We start from the raw sequence: 14,675 nt of genomic DNA on the forward strand, positions 1-14,675 counted from the left end.
AAAATAAATGGTGCAATTATCATGAAAATAAATTTTGTCGGATAAGAAGAAATCCTTATTAGAAGTACTTATTTAACAGAGTTTGTTGTTGATGAGCCTGAATGCAGTTGATATAAATTTTATAAATTTTCCTTTAAAAGCATCAAGCTTTTCTCAGCTTGAGTAAGACTTCGTTCTTACCAGTTTTCTGAAATCTTGTCTGACCATGGATTTTTAAAACTTTTGTTTTATATTCATTAATCCTCTGAATGACTCTAATCCCCGGGGAGCCTTCTCAGTGAAATAACAGAACATTTTTGAAGCTGCTTTGCAGACTATATTGGGAAAAATATGCATGGAGAATGATTCTGGACACTTGAAAGTTATTAGAAAGCAATGTTTTCCAGGGTGAATCAATATCTCTTCAGCTGCAAGTTGCTATACATTTGTATAGTTCATAGATCTCAGTGGCCAGAAAAAAAACTCCAACATTTGCTTAAATAGAACTTTTAATTATCTAAAGCAGGGGTTGCCAACTTTTGGACCTCAGGGACCACCAAACCAATAATTTTAAATCCTGCAGACCACTAATGAATTTTGACTGACGGATTTCCCTCCCCTGCCATTGGTCTTACCTTCCAGGTCCAGCTCGCATGGCTCTACTCAAGGTAAGGTTTGTGCTCAGCTGAAGGGTGGGAGTCGCAGGTGGGCAGGCCATGTGGGCGTCGCAGCCTTGTGTTCCCACGTAGCCTGGATAAATTGCTTGGGGGGTGGGGGACATTTTTCTGCGGACCACCAAAATTTTCTCGTGGACCACCAGTCGTCCCCGGGCCACCGTTTGGCAACCACTGATCTAAAGTGCAATTTATGTTGTCTGGCTTCATTATAAGTAGTCCACAATGTACTGCCACAATTGGGACCAGAATGTCCACTGCTGCGATGCAGTCATTGATTTGTGCCAATTTAATCCTTTTTTTTTTGCTGTGGTTGTTAAACAAACTACATGGTTATTAAACAAATCCTATTTTCTTCCTTGACTTTGCTTGTCACAAACTGCTGGGGAAGCTTGTAAATGGCAATCATATGAGCCCAGGAGGCTGCAACCATCGTAAATAAGATGCCTGAATTTTGATCATCTGATTTTGAACAGTCTTTAAATGAATGATCATAAATCAAAGACTAGTCTTTCACGTTTTTCTACAGACATTTTATCCTTAAGATGGAAAAAGAGATAATTTGCACAAGATTGCCTGGAAGTTTTATTGTCAGAGAATCTGCCTGGCATCCTTAATCTGAGCAACCCTGTTGTAGGGACTCAGTAATAATTTACTTTTTAAAAATTAATTGGTCATTCAATGTACAATTTAATGGTTAGGTTGCAACAGAGCATCCAAGTCTAATCCAAAATGACAGCAATTAGAGTCTATAATATTTGGGATTTGCTTGATGGAACAATTTCCTTTTTTTTTTGCTGGAAACAGAAGTAAATGCCAGCACAGAACATTGTAAATTACAATCACGTGACTGTGGGAGGTGGCAAATGGCCGTAAATGTGAGCTAGTTGCCAAGTGTCAAAAATGCAATCATGTGACTAAAGTGTAGAGGTGTTGACACTTTGAATCTGGGTCATCAGTCCCATTTTTTTGGTTCTGTTGTAACTTCAAATAGTCGCTAACCAACCAGTCGTAAGTTGAGGATTATCTTGTATGCCTAAACAAAGGTATGTGTCAACATTATAAATAGATGGTTGAGACACCTAACACCATACAGGTAGTCCTAGACTTATGACCACAATTGAGCCAAAAATTTATGTTGCTAAGCAAGACAGTTGTTAAGGGAGTTTTGTCCCATTTATGACCTTTCTTGCCAGTTGTGTAGTCAATCACAGCAGTTGTATATAGGTTATAAATGTGAACCAGTTGCCAAGCATCCCAAGTTTGATCACATGACTGTGAGGATGTTAGACTTATATACTGCTTCATAGTGCTTTACAGCCCTCTCTAAATGATTTACATATTGTCCCCAACAATCTGGGTCCTCATTTTACTGAACTCGGAAGGATGGAAGGCTGAGCCAACTTGGAGCCTGGTGAGATTCGATCTGCCAAACTGCTGGCAGCAAGTGATCAGCAGAAGTAGCCTGCAGTACTGCATTCTAACCAGATGTGGTATTCAGCAGATTCTGATCAGTTCTGGAGAACCGGTAGTGGAAATTTTGAGTAGTTTGGAGAAGCGGTGGTAACCTTAACCCAGGAGTGGGGAGGGAATGGAGATTTTACAGTATCCTTCCCCTGCCCTGCCCACCAAGCCCCGCCCACCAAGACAGGCCACACCCACCAAGCCATGCCCACAGAAGCAGTAGTAAACATTTTTGAATCTCACCACTGATTCTAACCACTGCACCACCCGGGCTCATAAGTGTGAAAAATGCTCATAAGTCACTTTTTTCAAGGCCTTTGTAACTTTGAACGATCACTAAATGAATGATTGTAAGTCAAGGACTACAAACCTGATTTCTCTGTGTACCTTCCAAGACAAATCCTCGACTTACAATTCAGTGTAGAAATGGCCCTTTCAGCCTTTTGGCCCTATAAAAATTCACCTGATTTTTCTGCAGGGGTGAATCACTTGCGGCTACTTCCCGCCTGCAGCATGCCATGTCCAGCCTTCTTGGCAGTTTCCACATCTTGCCGGAGCAAGTTAATGAGATGAGAGGCCTTGGGTGCTCCATCAGTCACAAGGAGGACATTAACATGACAGCAGCTAATGGCAGGCGCCATTCTCATCAGCCACCTCATCATCACAGCTCCCTGTGCAAAAGGTTGCCGTATCTGATGGAGCGGCAAGAATCCCTCAAATGCTCACTGCTGAGGCTGAGAAAGCAATCCATGTTTATTTCTTTTATTTATAATACTTGGACGGGGCTTTCCTGGGTGGGAGTCCCTGCCAAAGCTGCTAGTTCCCCTAAAAAGTGAATGAAACAATCGTGAAGCAAAATAGATTCTACGACCCCTTCCATTAAAGGAGGAATCCTAGTTCTAACTGAGCTTGTAGGAAGCAGGGAGAGTGATTTGAAAGAAAGCTTGGATGAAAAGAGAATCTTTCTAGGCCACTGAAGGTTTGAATTACAGAATATAGAATAACAGAGTTGGAAGGGACCTTGGAGGTCTTCTAGTCCAACCCCGTCTGCTCAGGCGGGAAACTGTATACCAGTGGTGGCTAACCTTTTTAGGCTCCTGTGCCAAAAATTGTGCTCACGCGTGCACACGCTTATGTGCCAGCACCCAGAAGGCAATGCACACGCCCCCCCCACGTCTCCTGTGCATGCGTGCATGATTCTCCCCACCACCCCCTTACCTGCACTGGGCCCGTTTTGTCACTTCTGGTATTTCCGGAAATACAGGAAGTGACAAACGTGCCTGTTTTTCGGCCTCCAAAGGCCGCAGAGGCTTCCTTCGAGCCTCTGGGAGGCCAGAAAACTCCTCAAACGGCCCAAAAATCAGCTGGGAGGCGCGCGTATACGCAGTGCAAGTAAGTTTGGCTGGGGCTTGCATGCCTGCACAAATGGCTCTGCGTGCTACCTGTGGCACTCATGCCATAGGTTCACCATCATGGCTCTATACCATTTCAGAAAAATTGTTATCCAATCGCTTCTTTAAAACTTCCACTGTTGGAACATTCACAACTTCTGGAGACATGATGTTCCATTGATTAATTGTTCTGTCAGGAAATTTCTCCTTAGTTCTAAGTTAGTTCCCTCCTGGATTAGCTTCCATCCATTGCTTCTTGTCCTATCTTGGAGAACGTCAACTCCTTCTTCTTGATAGCACCCCTTAGATCTTGGAACACTACTTTCATGTCACCCCTAATCCTTCTTTTCATTAAGCTAGACATTATAAATTCTATCCAGAAGCATTCATATAATAAACCACCAGCAAAACTTTCTTTAGGAATGTACAAGCAAAGAAGGTGTCTCCATAAGTGTGGGTTAGTTCAAATATGCTGATTAATTTTGGTCAGAGCAATTACGATTTACAAACTAACTTCAAATTACAGTTTTATATGGGTTATGACTGATCTATGGAGTCAGTTTATCTTCAGACATAATGCTTAACTATAGTTGAACTATACTGCTTACGTCTTTGGCTTTCCTGCTTTTACAGTTGTTATGGTTTTAAACGGCATTTTATGCCCAGTTTTGGGGATTAGGATTGCACTGAAAGGCAGGTAACGTGTTTTAATAAACGGATTCCTCAGAAGCTGTTGACACCTGTAGAGCCAAGAATTTCCTCCTTCTCAATTGCATATTATTATTTTTCTTCTGCAGTTATAACTGTATCTCTGTAACTGTATGCTATCCTTCTCAAGTCTATGCTGTCAACATTTGTCTACCCATGCTGTAACTGTGATCAAGGGAGCTACAGGTAATCCTCACTTAGACACCATTCAGACACCTTCCTCCAAAGCTATTTATGACCCAGTTTTGATGTTTTGCTATCACCTTGCCTGCTCTCCTCCCCTTGCCTGCTCTCCTCCCCGATGCAGCCACATGACAGCATTTTAGGTGCTCAACAACCACCCTGCATTTACAGCTGTTTGCAATGCCCCACAATCATATGACTGTGATTTGTGACATTTTTGCCAGAAACCTGCATTTAATTCTGATTTCTGGGGGAAAAAACTGGCGCATAGCCAAAAAAGGGAGGTAGGTGAACAACTTCTGCATAAAAAAGTTGCAAAATAGGGTTGGGTCATAATTTACAGCTGCAATTGCCAGGATCAATTACAGTCATAACGCGAGGACTACCTGTACAGTGCACAATAGTTTATGCCTTTTAATAAAACATTATTACCAATAGTTAGAAAAGGCATAGCCATCCTCCTTCTGATTTGTTCTATGCCATCATAGACTAATATGGCTAATATACAATTACTCAGCTGGCTTAATTTCTCAAAAAATCTTTGCTGTAAATCCATCAATGGCCAAAGGGGAATAGTGTTTGCATTAAAATAAAGATATCTATCTATCTATCTATCTATCTATCTATCTATCTATCTATCTATCTATCCATCCACCCATCTATCCATCCATCCATCCATCCATCCATCCATCCATCCATCCATCCAGCCAGCCAGGGGTGGGAACCGACAGGGTTAACTACCACTTCGGTCATTTATGAGGTTTGGTGATTTACGATGTGCTTCCCTGCCTGCGTACGCCTGTAACTCGTCATCAGCATGCCACGTGCAGACAAGCAGCCTTTCAAAAAGCCTTTTTTCCTGCTTTTTTAACTGCAGCTGTGCCTCTCATGGCAGCTGAAGTTGAAAATATCAGGAAATAAAGGTCAGGTAAGAGCCCAGGTGGGCAGGTGAGCAAAAACATCAGCAGACATAGAACCGGTTCTATGACAGCTGCTCTTCAGAGCTACCGGTTCTACAGAGGTGGACAGAACCGATAGAAACCCACCCAGGCATCCATCCTTCATCTATCTATCTATCTATCCATCCATCCATCCATCCATCCATCCATCCATCCATCCATCCATCCATCCATCCATCTATCTATCTATCTATCGTCTTCAACTTACATCAGTTCATTAAATGACCGGTCAAAGTTAAAATGACAGTGAAAAAGTGATTTATGACATTTTTCATGACATCCCCATGGTCACATGATCAAAATTCAGATGCTAATAAAATAACTAGGATAAGCAGACCCAGAATGTGATACTGTATATATACCAAAATGAGTATATTGGTCGAAAATAATTGCACAAAACTAGTACTGCATAAATAGCATGTATGTTATCTGTTTTTTTACTTCAGTATGTATGGTGAAAGAAACGCCTGGATGGTCCCATTGTGTTCGACATTTATATATGTAAACAATAAAAATATAGAACAGAAAATTGAGATGTTTAGCAACTTGTTTTTTATTTATGATGGTTGCAGTGTCCTGGGGTCATGTGATCCCCTTTTGTGACCTTCTGATAAACAAAGTCATTGGGGAAGCCGCATTCACTTAACAATCGGGTTACTAACTTACCCTCTCCAATTATTCCATTAATAGCTACGGCAAGAGAAGTCATAACCTGAGGCAAAACTCACTTGACAAAATATCTCTTAGCAACATACATTTTGGACTCAATTATGGTTGTAAGTTGAGAACTACAGTACTTGTCTCTAGCTGGCCATCATTTCCATACCTCTGGGCACTTTACAAAGGTAAAAATTAATATAACATTTTTTCCCTTTTCCTTTTTCACGTATCTTTGGTTAATGAATAGAAACAACTGCCAGTCAAAATAAAAATTATCCCTGTTTCCTTCAAATGCTGTCAATTCATACTGACTTCTTCCTCACTACCATTTTCAAGCCTTCCCTTTCTCCTAAAGCTAGTTATATTTCTGAGTTACATCATTCATATTGTCCCAGTGATGGAATGAATGCTTTTAGGATCATATCAAGATGTGCATGAAAGTCTGGTGTGCAGGGAGGATGAATGAATGGCTAACAGCTGAACCAAACATGTTTTGGACTGAAGGGAGGCAGAGAGATTAAACCATCTCTGCTTACAATTAACAATGATTTGCAGCTAAAAAGTTTCTAAAATATATCAGACAAGCTTTGCTTTCCTTGGTGCCTTTTTTCTCCCATGCCATACAACTGCACAAATATTTTGTCATTACCGCATAAAATTCAAAGGCTATCAACTCTGTCAAGCAGACAAATGACCTAAAGAGAAGAGAAGAGAAGAGAAGAATTCTTATGGGATCCATAACTGGCTCGACGGAATTCCCAGGGTTTTCCATGTTGATGTTGTTTTCAATAATGCCTCTCTGTTAAAGGATAGCAACAAGATCTTGTTCATTCTTTTTTTATATATAATCTTATTTTTCAGTTTCAAAAATACAGACATACCATTTTTTCCTCAAGCAGTGTGTCGTCTCGTCACAAATGTCTTTGTGCTACATTTTTCACCATTTAAAACATTCACATATTGTTTCTCTAAACATAGGATTAAAATACATCAAACAGCTAAACATTTACAACTCTTCTGGTGATAATACCTTATTAACATTACATCTCATTATTCTTATCATAAGTATATTAACAATTATCATCTTATGTATATATCTTATCTTATTTTCTATTCTCCTTTATTTTTCTTGATTTCCATCTTCCTTTTTTATTCTCTAACCATTGATAAAATGGTTTTCTATGCCATACAGTACTCAGGTTGCTTTTTCTCCTTAATTGCTAGTGTTATTCTATTCATCTCTGCACATTTTAATATTTTCCTAATTACCTCCTCACCTGTGGGGATCTCCTCCCCTTTCCAATGTTGGGAGGGGGAGGATCTTGTTCATTCTTAAAGATGTGTAAGGAAGAAGCAGGCAGAATAAAAACAATATTTGTTACATTGCTATGCAATTCAGAGATGCTGGCAATATTTTTACCTCCACCTGCACCGATGGGGCCAATCTGAAAAGTCTTATTCCTGGAAGGCAAATTCAATAGCCACCTCTATACAGGTGACTGAAAACCACAACTGAGTCCTAAATTTCCATTGAAACAGATGTTAAGTGAGTTGCACTCCATTTTATGTCCGTTTTTGCCACAGTTGTTAAGCGACTCACTGCCAGTTGTTAAGGAGGCGGTCATTAAGCTAATCTGGGTTTCCCCATTGACTTTGCTCTGGGAAGGTCACAAATGGTGATGATCCCAGGATGCTGGAATTAACATAAATACATGCCAGTTACCAAGGGTCCAAATTTTGATCACGTGACCATGGGGATGCTGCAACATTTGTAAGAGTGAAAAATGGTTATAAGCAGTGGTGGGATTCAATTTTTTTTTATCACCGATTCTGTGGACATGGCTTGGTGGGAGTGGCTTGGGGGGCGTGGCAGGGGAAGGTTACTGTAAAATCCCATTCCCTCTCCACCTCACTAACCTGCTTTCCAGCTCTGTTCTCCTGTGCAGGGCATTAAAAGAAGACCCAGCCAATCAGCTGGGACTCCAGAGGCAGAGAATAGATGGGAGCGGGGCCAGTCAGAGGTGGTATATGCCAATTCTCTGAACTACTCAAAAATTTGGCTACCAGCTCCCCAGAACTGTTCAGAACCTGCTGAATACCACCTCTGGTTCTAAGTCATTTTTTTCAGTGCCATTTTATCTTCGACTGGAAACTAAATAACTGGTTGTAAGTTGAGGACTATCAATAGGATGTTGCTGCATTGTCCTTCTCCCCCACCACACACACACACACCCATGCCTCAGCTTCAGGAGTCTTAGATTTTGCTAAAATCTGAAAAAGCCTTCATTGAAGTTATTCTGCATATTATCAGAGGGAAAAAAAGATTCAGCTCTTTAATATCCCTAGCATCTGTTATCACAACCAGACTCACTAAGAGTCAAACTCCCAAGCATTGTGTTGTACTTGCTAGCATTCTCCTGCTCCAGTTAAAAAAACTAGATACAAGAGCACAAACAGCAATGGAACAGACAATTATGATGTCTATTGGTGTAGATGTCTACATTTCTCCATTTCCCTACCAACTGTATGCTACCCATCTCTGCTCCAGCAAGAAAAAAAATGTGTATTTTCATATCAAGTGGAAAAAAAAATGAATTTTGAATAAAAAATAAGAGTCAGGAAAAGAATTTATCACATACTCCTTTTCCCTATTTTCAATGTATTACTGTATTGTCAAGGTTCCCCCACTCTTGTATTATTATAATACAACACAAAGTAGAAAATAATATTCTGCTTGATTCTGAAGTTTCTTTTCTGCCTGTTATTATTTATTGAAAATGCTTACATTACATTTCCCAAATCTGGAGTAGAAAGCCATGTCGATCTATATTAGTTGTTCCGTGATACAATTGTATAAAGCTTGTATCCACAAGCACATCACCACATGAAGTTATGTGGAGAATTCAAGGCAGAAGCTTTTTCAGTAATGAAATCCCTATTGTGAAATTCTGTCACACAGACACTCATGTGGATTTGTATACTAACTTCATTTGCACACAGTTCTAAATATTAACCAGTGTTTTAGTTTAGTTTTAGATGGCCAACATGTTGTCTGAGACTTAGAAAAACAAACTTAGACCATTCTATGAACATAGAATTCTGGCTTTGTCAGCACAGAAAACAACCAAGGGGCAAAGCAATTAGCAAACATCAAAATGAAGTGTGCTTTTGTTCTCTGGTTTCTACTAACTGAAGCCCAAATTACATATTATATTAAGCTTCACCAACAGGCATATTGGGACAGATGCCTAGCTTATAATGATGTATGAAAAGCAAATTGGAATTTTTTTTCATGCAAGTGAACAATCTTCATTTTTTTAGGCTTCTAAATTCCACATTCACCAACAACAAAACAATGTTTCTTATACTTTTAAAACACTATTTGGATGACTTTGATTTTAATCTGTGGCTACCTTAATTTGCATTAGATTCTGTCCTTGTATTTTATTGTTTAACAATCTCTACTTTGTAAGATGTAAATTGACATGCTGAGTTATATACTTTAGATTGAAATTTGATGATAAAAGATTAGAGGGATATTTTGGGTTCAACCTTAAAAATATTCATTTTATTTTGGGGGCGGGGGATGTTGCACAAATTCATTGCTTATCTCAAGAGGTCACAATAGTACAAAGCTTGAGAGCTTCTGACCTTGTGGGAAAGATGGACAAAGAAAGAAAAATGCTTGCAGATTGGATTCCTGAAGCTGGAATCAACTATTATCACGTACAAGGTTATAAATCCAGCTGGCAAAGGCAAAACTATAAATAAAGTCTAGGATCAAAAAGGAATAGGCCAAGTTCATGAGGTCAGGAAATACTCCTAGTCTTCATTTCATAGCAAAGAACTGAACATTGGCTGCAAAATAACACCAGGAATGAGATGGTGTCTGAGCTTGGTTGTAGTTTTGCGGACATTTCATTAACCAAACAAGGTGACCATCGTTGCAGTGTATTACTGTCAAGTTTGGGTAGTCTACAAGAAAACAGCCAAGCTTAGAGAACACCAAGGACCTCTCATTTCAACCCTGAAGAACAAATATTCTCCTCTGCCAGTACCAGAAATATAATGCGAAGCTATATTCAAAGGGTGTCCAACACCAGCTCAGATAAGACTTAACGGAAGAAATTCCCAGCTTCCCCCAATTCAAAACCAGGGTTTTCTCAGGAAGTCCTCCATCTGCTGCTTTCTGGCTCTAAACGTGGAATCAGATTTGAGCTTGTGGTTATCTGGATGAGTTCTGGCTCAGGAACTGTATCACAAGCTCACAAAGTAATCAATCAATCAATCAATCAATCAGAGTAGAGCTAGAAGGGACATTGGAGGTCTTCTAGCCCAACCCCTACTCAAGCAGGACACCCTATACCAGTGGTGGCCAACCTTTTGGGGTTCCTGTGCCAAAAATTGTGTGCACTCTTGCACGCTTGCGCTCGCATGCCAGCACCAAGAAGGCAATGCGTGCCCCCCCCACGCCCCCTACACATGCATGCGCAATCACCATCCACCCCCGCTGCCCCCTTACCTGCACTGCACCTCACAGCTGTTTTTCGGCCGGTTTGAGGCCTTTTTTGGCCTCCCAGAGGCTTGAGGAAGGCTTCTGCAGGCCAAAAACTAGGCCCATTTCGTCACTTCTGGTATTTTTAGAGAAACAGGAAGTGAAGAAATGGGCCTAGTTTTCAGCCTGCAAAGCCTGCAGAAGACTGCAGAAGTCTTCCTCAAGCTTCTGGGAGGCCGAAAAGGGTCTCAAACTGGCTGAAAAATCAGCTGTGAGGCATGCTCATGCGCAGTGAGGTAAGTTTGCTGGCATGAATGGCTCTGCCATAGTTTCGCCATCACAAAATACCATTTCAGACATGTGATTGTCCTACTGATGCTACAGCCATCCCACCACTGCTATCTTACCATGGTGGGTGGTGGGTGGAACGGAAACTGTGTCTGACTGTTTGATTGCCTTATATTGGTTGTCTTCTTCCAAGGATGGTTTTTTCATCCAGAAGCATGATGTAGATAGTCCTCAACTTACGACCACAACTGGAACCGGAACTTCCATTATTCAGCAAAATTGTTGTTAAGTGAGTCATATCCGATTTTACAATCTTTTTTGGTCATACTTAAATGAATCACTGCAATTGTTAAGTGAATCGCACAGTTGTTAAACAAATCCAGTTTCCCCCATTGACTTTTCTTGTTGGAAGTCAGCTGAGAAAGTCACAAATGGTGATTATATGACCCCCCAAACAGAACAGTCCTCAGTGAAGTTTATGAAAAGCAGTGAAATGGCAACGTCAGACATGATAAAACCTTCGTGTCTGACCTATTGCCGCTAACCGATGCTTAAAGAAAGTAAAAGAGCCATAAGCATAATTTCTTGGAGAGAAGACTTGCCACTTGAAGGGGAATTGTCAGGTGCAAAGGATCATTAAGTTGCAGCACAGAACATTTATTATTTTCAAGGCTATACACAGGAATCTAGCGAATTAATGGTCACCACTAAATTGGCCCTAGATAAGGGTCAACGGAATTCAAGGAGGGATGGACTTGGATTATTTATGGCAACACAAGGACTCTAAGATGATGCCACATTTAACTCTGCCCCCCGCTTTGCCTACATCCATAGAACTCCTAAATCAGGGGTGTCAAACACAGGCCAGATCCAGCCCGTGATGTCATTGGATCTGGGCTGTCCTGGAAAATATAAGGGGCCAGCCTGCATCGCTGCGGCTTGGTCTACCCAGTGCGAAGAGGAAACATCGGGCCAGCGTGGCTTCAGCCTAGTCTACCCAGTGTGAAGAGGAGACATCAGGCCAGCGTGGCTTCGGCCCGGTCTGTCCAATGTGAAGAGGATAATTGTACACACATACAAAATTGCCAAAGCAGTGACATACCTTTCAGCCAATGGATGGTATCATAATTTATTTTTATTGATTTGATTTGTCAATCACTTACAAGATAGTAGATACAAGTATAAACATAGTTATGAATACATGAAATGGATACATATAAGAAAAATAAAAAGAAACAATAGGACAGGGACAGTAGGCATGTTGGTTCGCTTATGCATACGCCCCTACAGACCTCTTAGGAAAGGGATGAGATCAATAGTAGACAGTCTAAGATTAAAGTTTTTGGGGTTTGGGGAAGAAATCACAGAATCAGGTAGAGTATTCCAGACATTGACCACTCTGTTGCTGAAGTCGCATTTCCTGCAATCAAGTTTGGTGCAATTAACTTTGAGTTTGTATCTATTGTGTACTCTTGTATTGTTATGGTTGAAGCTGAAGTATTGATTGATAGGTAAGACATCACAATGTATGATTTTATATACTAAGATTGGACTGAAGACGGCATAGTTCTAGGTTTTCTAGGTCTAGAATTTCAAGTCTGTTGGCATAAGGTATTCTGCAATGAGTAGAGGAGTGGAGAACTCTTCTTGTGAAATATTTCTGAACTTTCTCAACTGTGTTAATATCAGATACGTAATGTGGGTTCCAGACTGATGAGTTGTATTCAAATATTGGTCTAGCAAATGATTTGTATGCTCTAGTTAGTAGTGTGATATTACCAGAGAAAATGCTACGCAGGATTAGGTTAACAACTCTTAATGCCTTTTTGGCTATGTAGTGGGCTCTCACACTTAGATCATTAGAGATGAGTAACTCCAAGGTCCTTGACAGAGTTTGGATCATCAACAAGGTCTTGACTATTCAGCTTGTATTTTATTTTCTGATTGTTTTTGCCAATATGTAAGTAAAAATATACATATAGAATATGTAAGTAAAAATATATAATGACAGCTATGATAGTCCAAGCACCACAGCTTTGCAAAAACAGTCTGCTTTCATTATTCATCATACATTTCATTTTAGTTCAGGACCTCTGCATCAGTTTGCAGATCAGTTTGCACTAATGCTATTAATGGCAGCCACACTTCAACATGTGCTCAGGGCTACTGCAACACAATGCAGCTGTCTCATAAGGGAACCCATTTAGGGCTCGTTGATAAAAGAGAACCAATGTACAAATAGGAATGTTAAGTGTTTCTTGTCTTTGGGAGTGTGGAGCCATTGAACAGGAGCCCTGGAGGTGTTCCAGAAAGGAGTCAACACCTCTAGATTATTCAGAGCAATGTTCCTAGGAGTTGGTGGTCCCCAGATGACCTGCCAACTTTTCTCTTGCACCTTCTCCAATTTCACGCAAGTCACAAAGAGCAAGCAAGCTGCAGCCCTCAGGCTGGGTTTTGGACTTTCAATTAAGAATCTCACCCTTCCATTTTTAGTTCTCGAAAGTTTCTAGTCCTTAAGCACGCAAAGATGGGTTTTTAAACATTTTAAGGGTTTTGTTCCCTTCTTTGCTCACTTCTAGGGTGGAATTCTCAGATTGGAAAAGTTGGTGCTTGCCACAGATGAAAAGGATTGGTGCAACATCCTTGCAGTTATGGTGTAAGTACATAAATTCACAGAGGTAATTGTCCACCATTGATCAATAACCCCAACCTTAACCTAGACCAAATATTAATCCATTCATCAATGAAAAAAGTGTGAGCCAAAATAAGCAGACAATCAACTGGTACACTAAACTCAATGGCAAGTAAAATCTTTCTTGCAAGCAAAAAAGGAACAAAAGCTATTTTAGTCCAATTTTTCTGAAAAGTGCTATCTTCACATTGAATATAGTCTTGCCTACCTGAAGTTAAAACTCATGCCTCTGAGTTCAGGTGTCACACGTGAATGGGTGAGGAAGATAATCAAGATCATTTTTTAAATACTGTCTGACTTCCTTCTGCTTTTCCAGTGTTGAGAGGTAACTGTCCAGAACAATTAAGTAGACATCAAATTCCTGCTTTTGACATCTCTAGGACTTTTTGAGATGAAAAAGATCTAGCCCAGTGTTTCTCAACCTTGGCAACTTTAAGATGTGTGGATTTCAACTCCCAGAATTCCCCAGCAAGAGTGATCTAGCCAATACAAACCCCCCCCCACAAAAGTTTTGTAGTGAAAAATTGATTCCAATACATTTCTATTATGAATTCTATTAATTTAATCCCAGAGAAGCACACAGTAACCTAAGAAAGACTATGCATCTAATGTGTAGCTTCAAAATAAAAAAATGGTTTTGAAATTAAAATCACTTTCAGAAATTATCTAACAATTTCTTGTTTGCAACAGCTTTTACGTAAGTAAATACAAAAGATTACTTTTACAAATGTAGATGGTCCAATTCACCCTGTATCTGTTACATTTACTGAACTCTAGTATCCTTCTATCACCACATATTTCAACATTCATCTGTTTCACCAGACAGAAGCCTGAGGTTTTCCTAATTTCAGAAAGGTGGCTGCAATATTATCTGTATTTAATTTATATATAATTTATAGACATATATCTGCACCTAAGATTCAGTTTCCGAAATCAGTTCAGCTATTCCTCAAGTAGAAATTGGAATGACAGTTGCATTGGCCAATGGGATACAAAGGCAGGAGCATTTCATCACCAGGATGATCTTTAATTAGCCGATCCACTCTGGAGATTTGGGCAAGGTCTCCTAGCAACTGCAGAAAACTGCAAGCTTTTGCAAAGCAAGCTTTCATTAACCCTTTTGTAGTTGCTCCGAGTTATTGCCCTCAAGCTCTTCCAGTCTGAACACTAAAAAATAAGTTA

The sequence above is a fragment of the Pseudonaja textilis genome, chromosome 5 (assembly GCF_049901715.1).
Source record: "Pseudonaja textilis isolate UNSWEBS1 chromosome 5, rPseTex1.2, whole genome shotgun sequence".
NCBI lineage: Eukaryota > Metazoa > Chordata > Lepidosauria > Squamata > Elapidae > Pseudonaja > Pseudonaja textilis.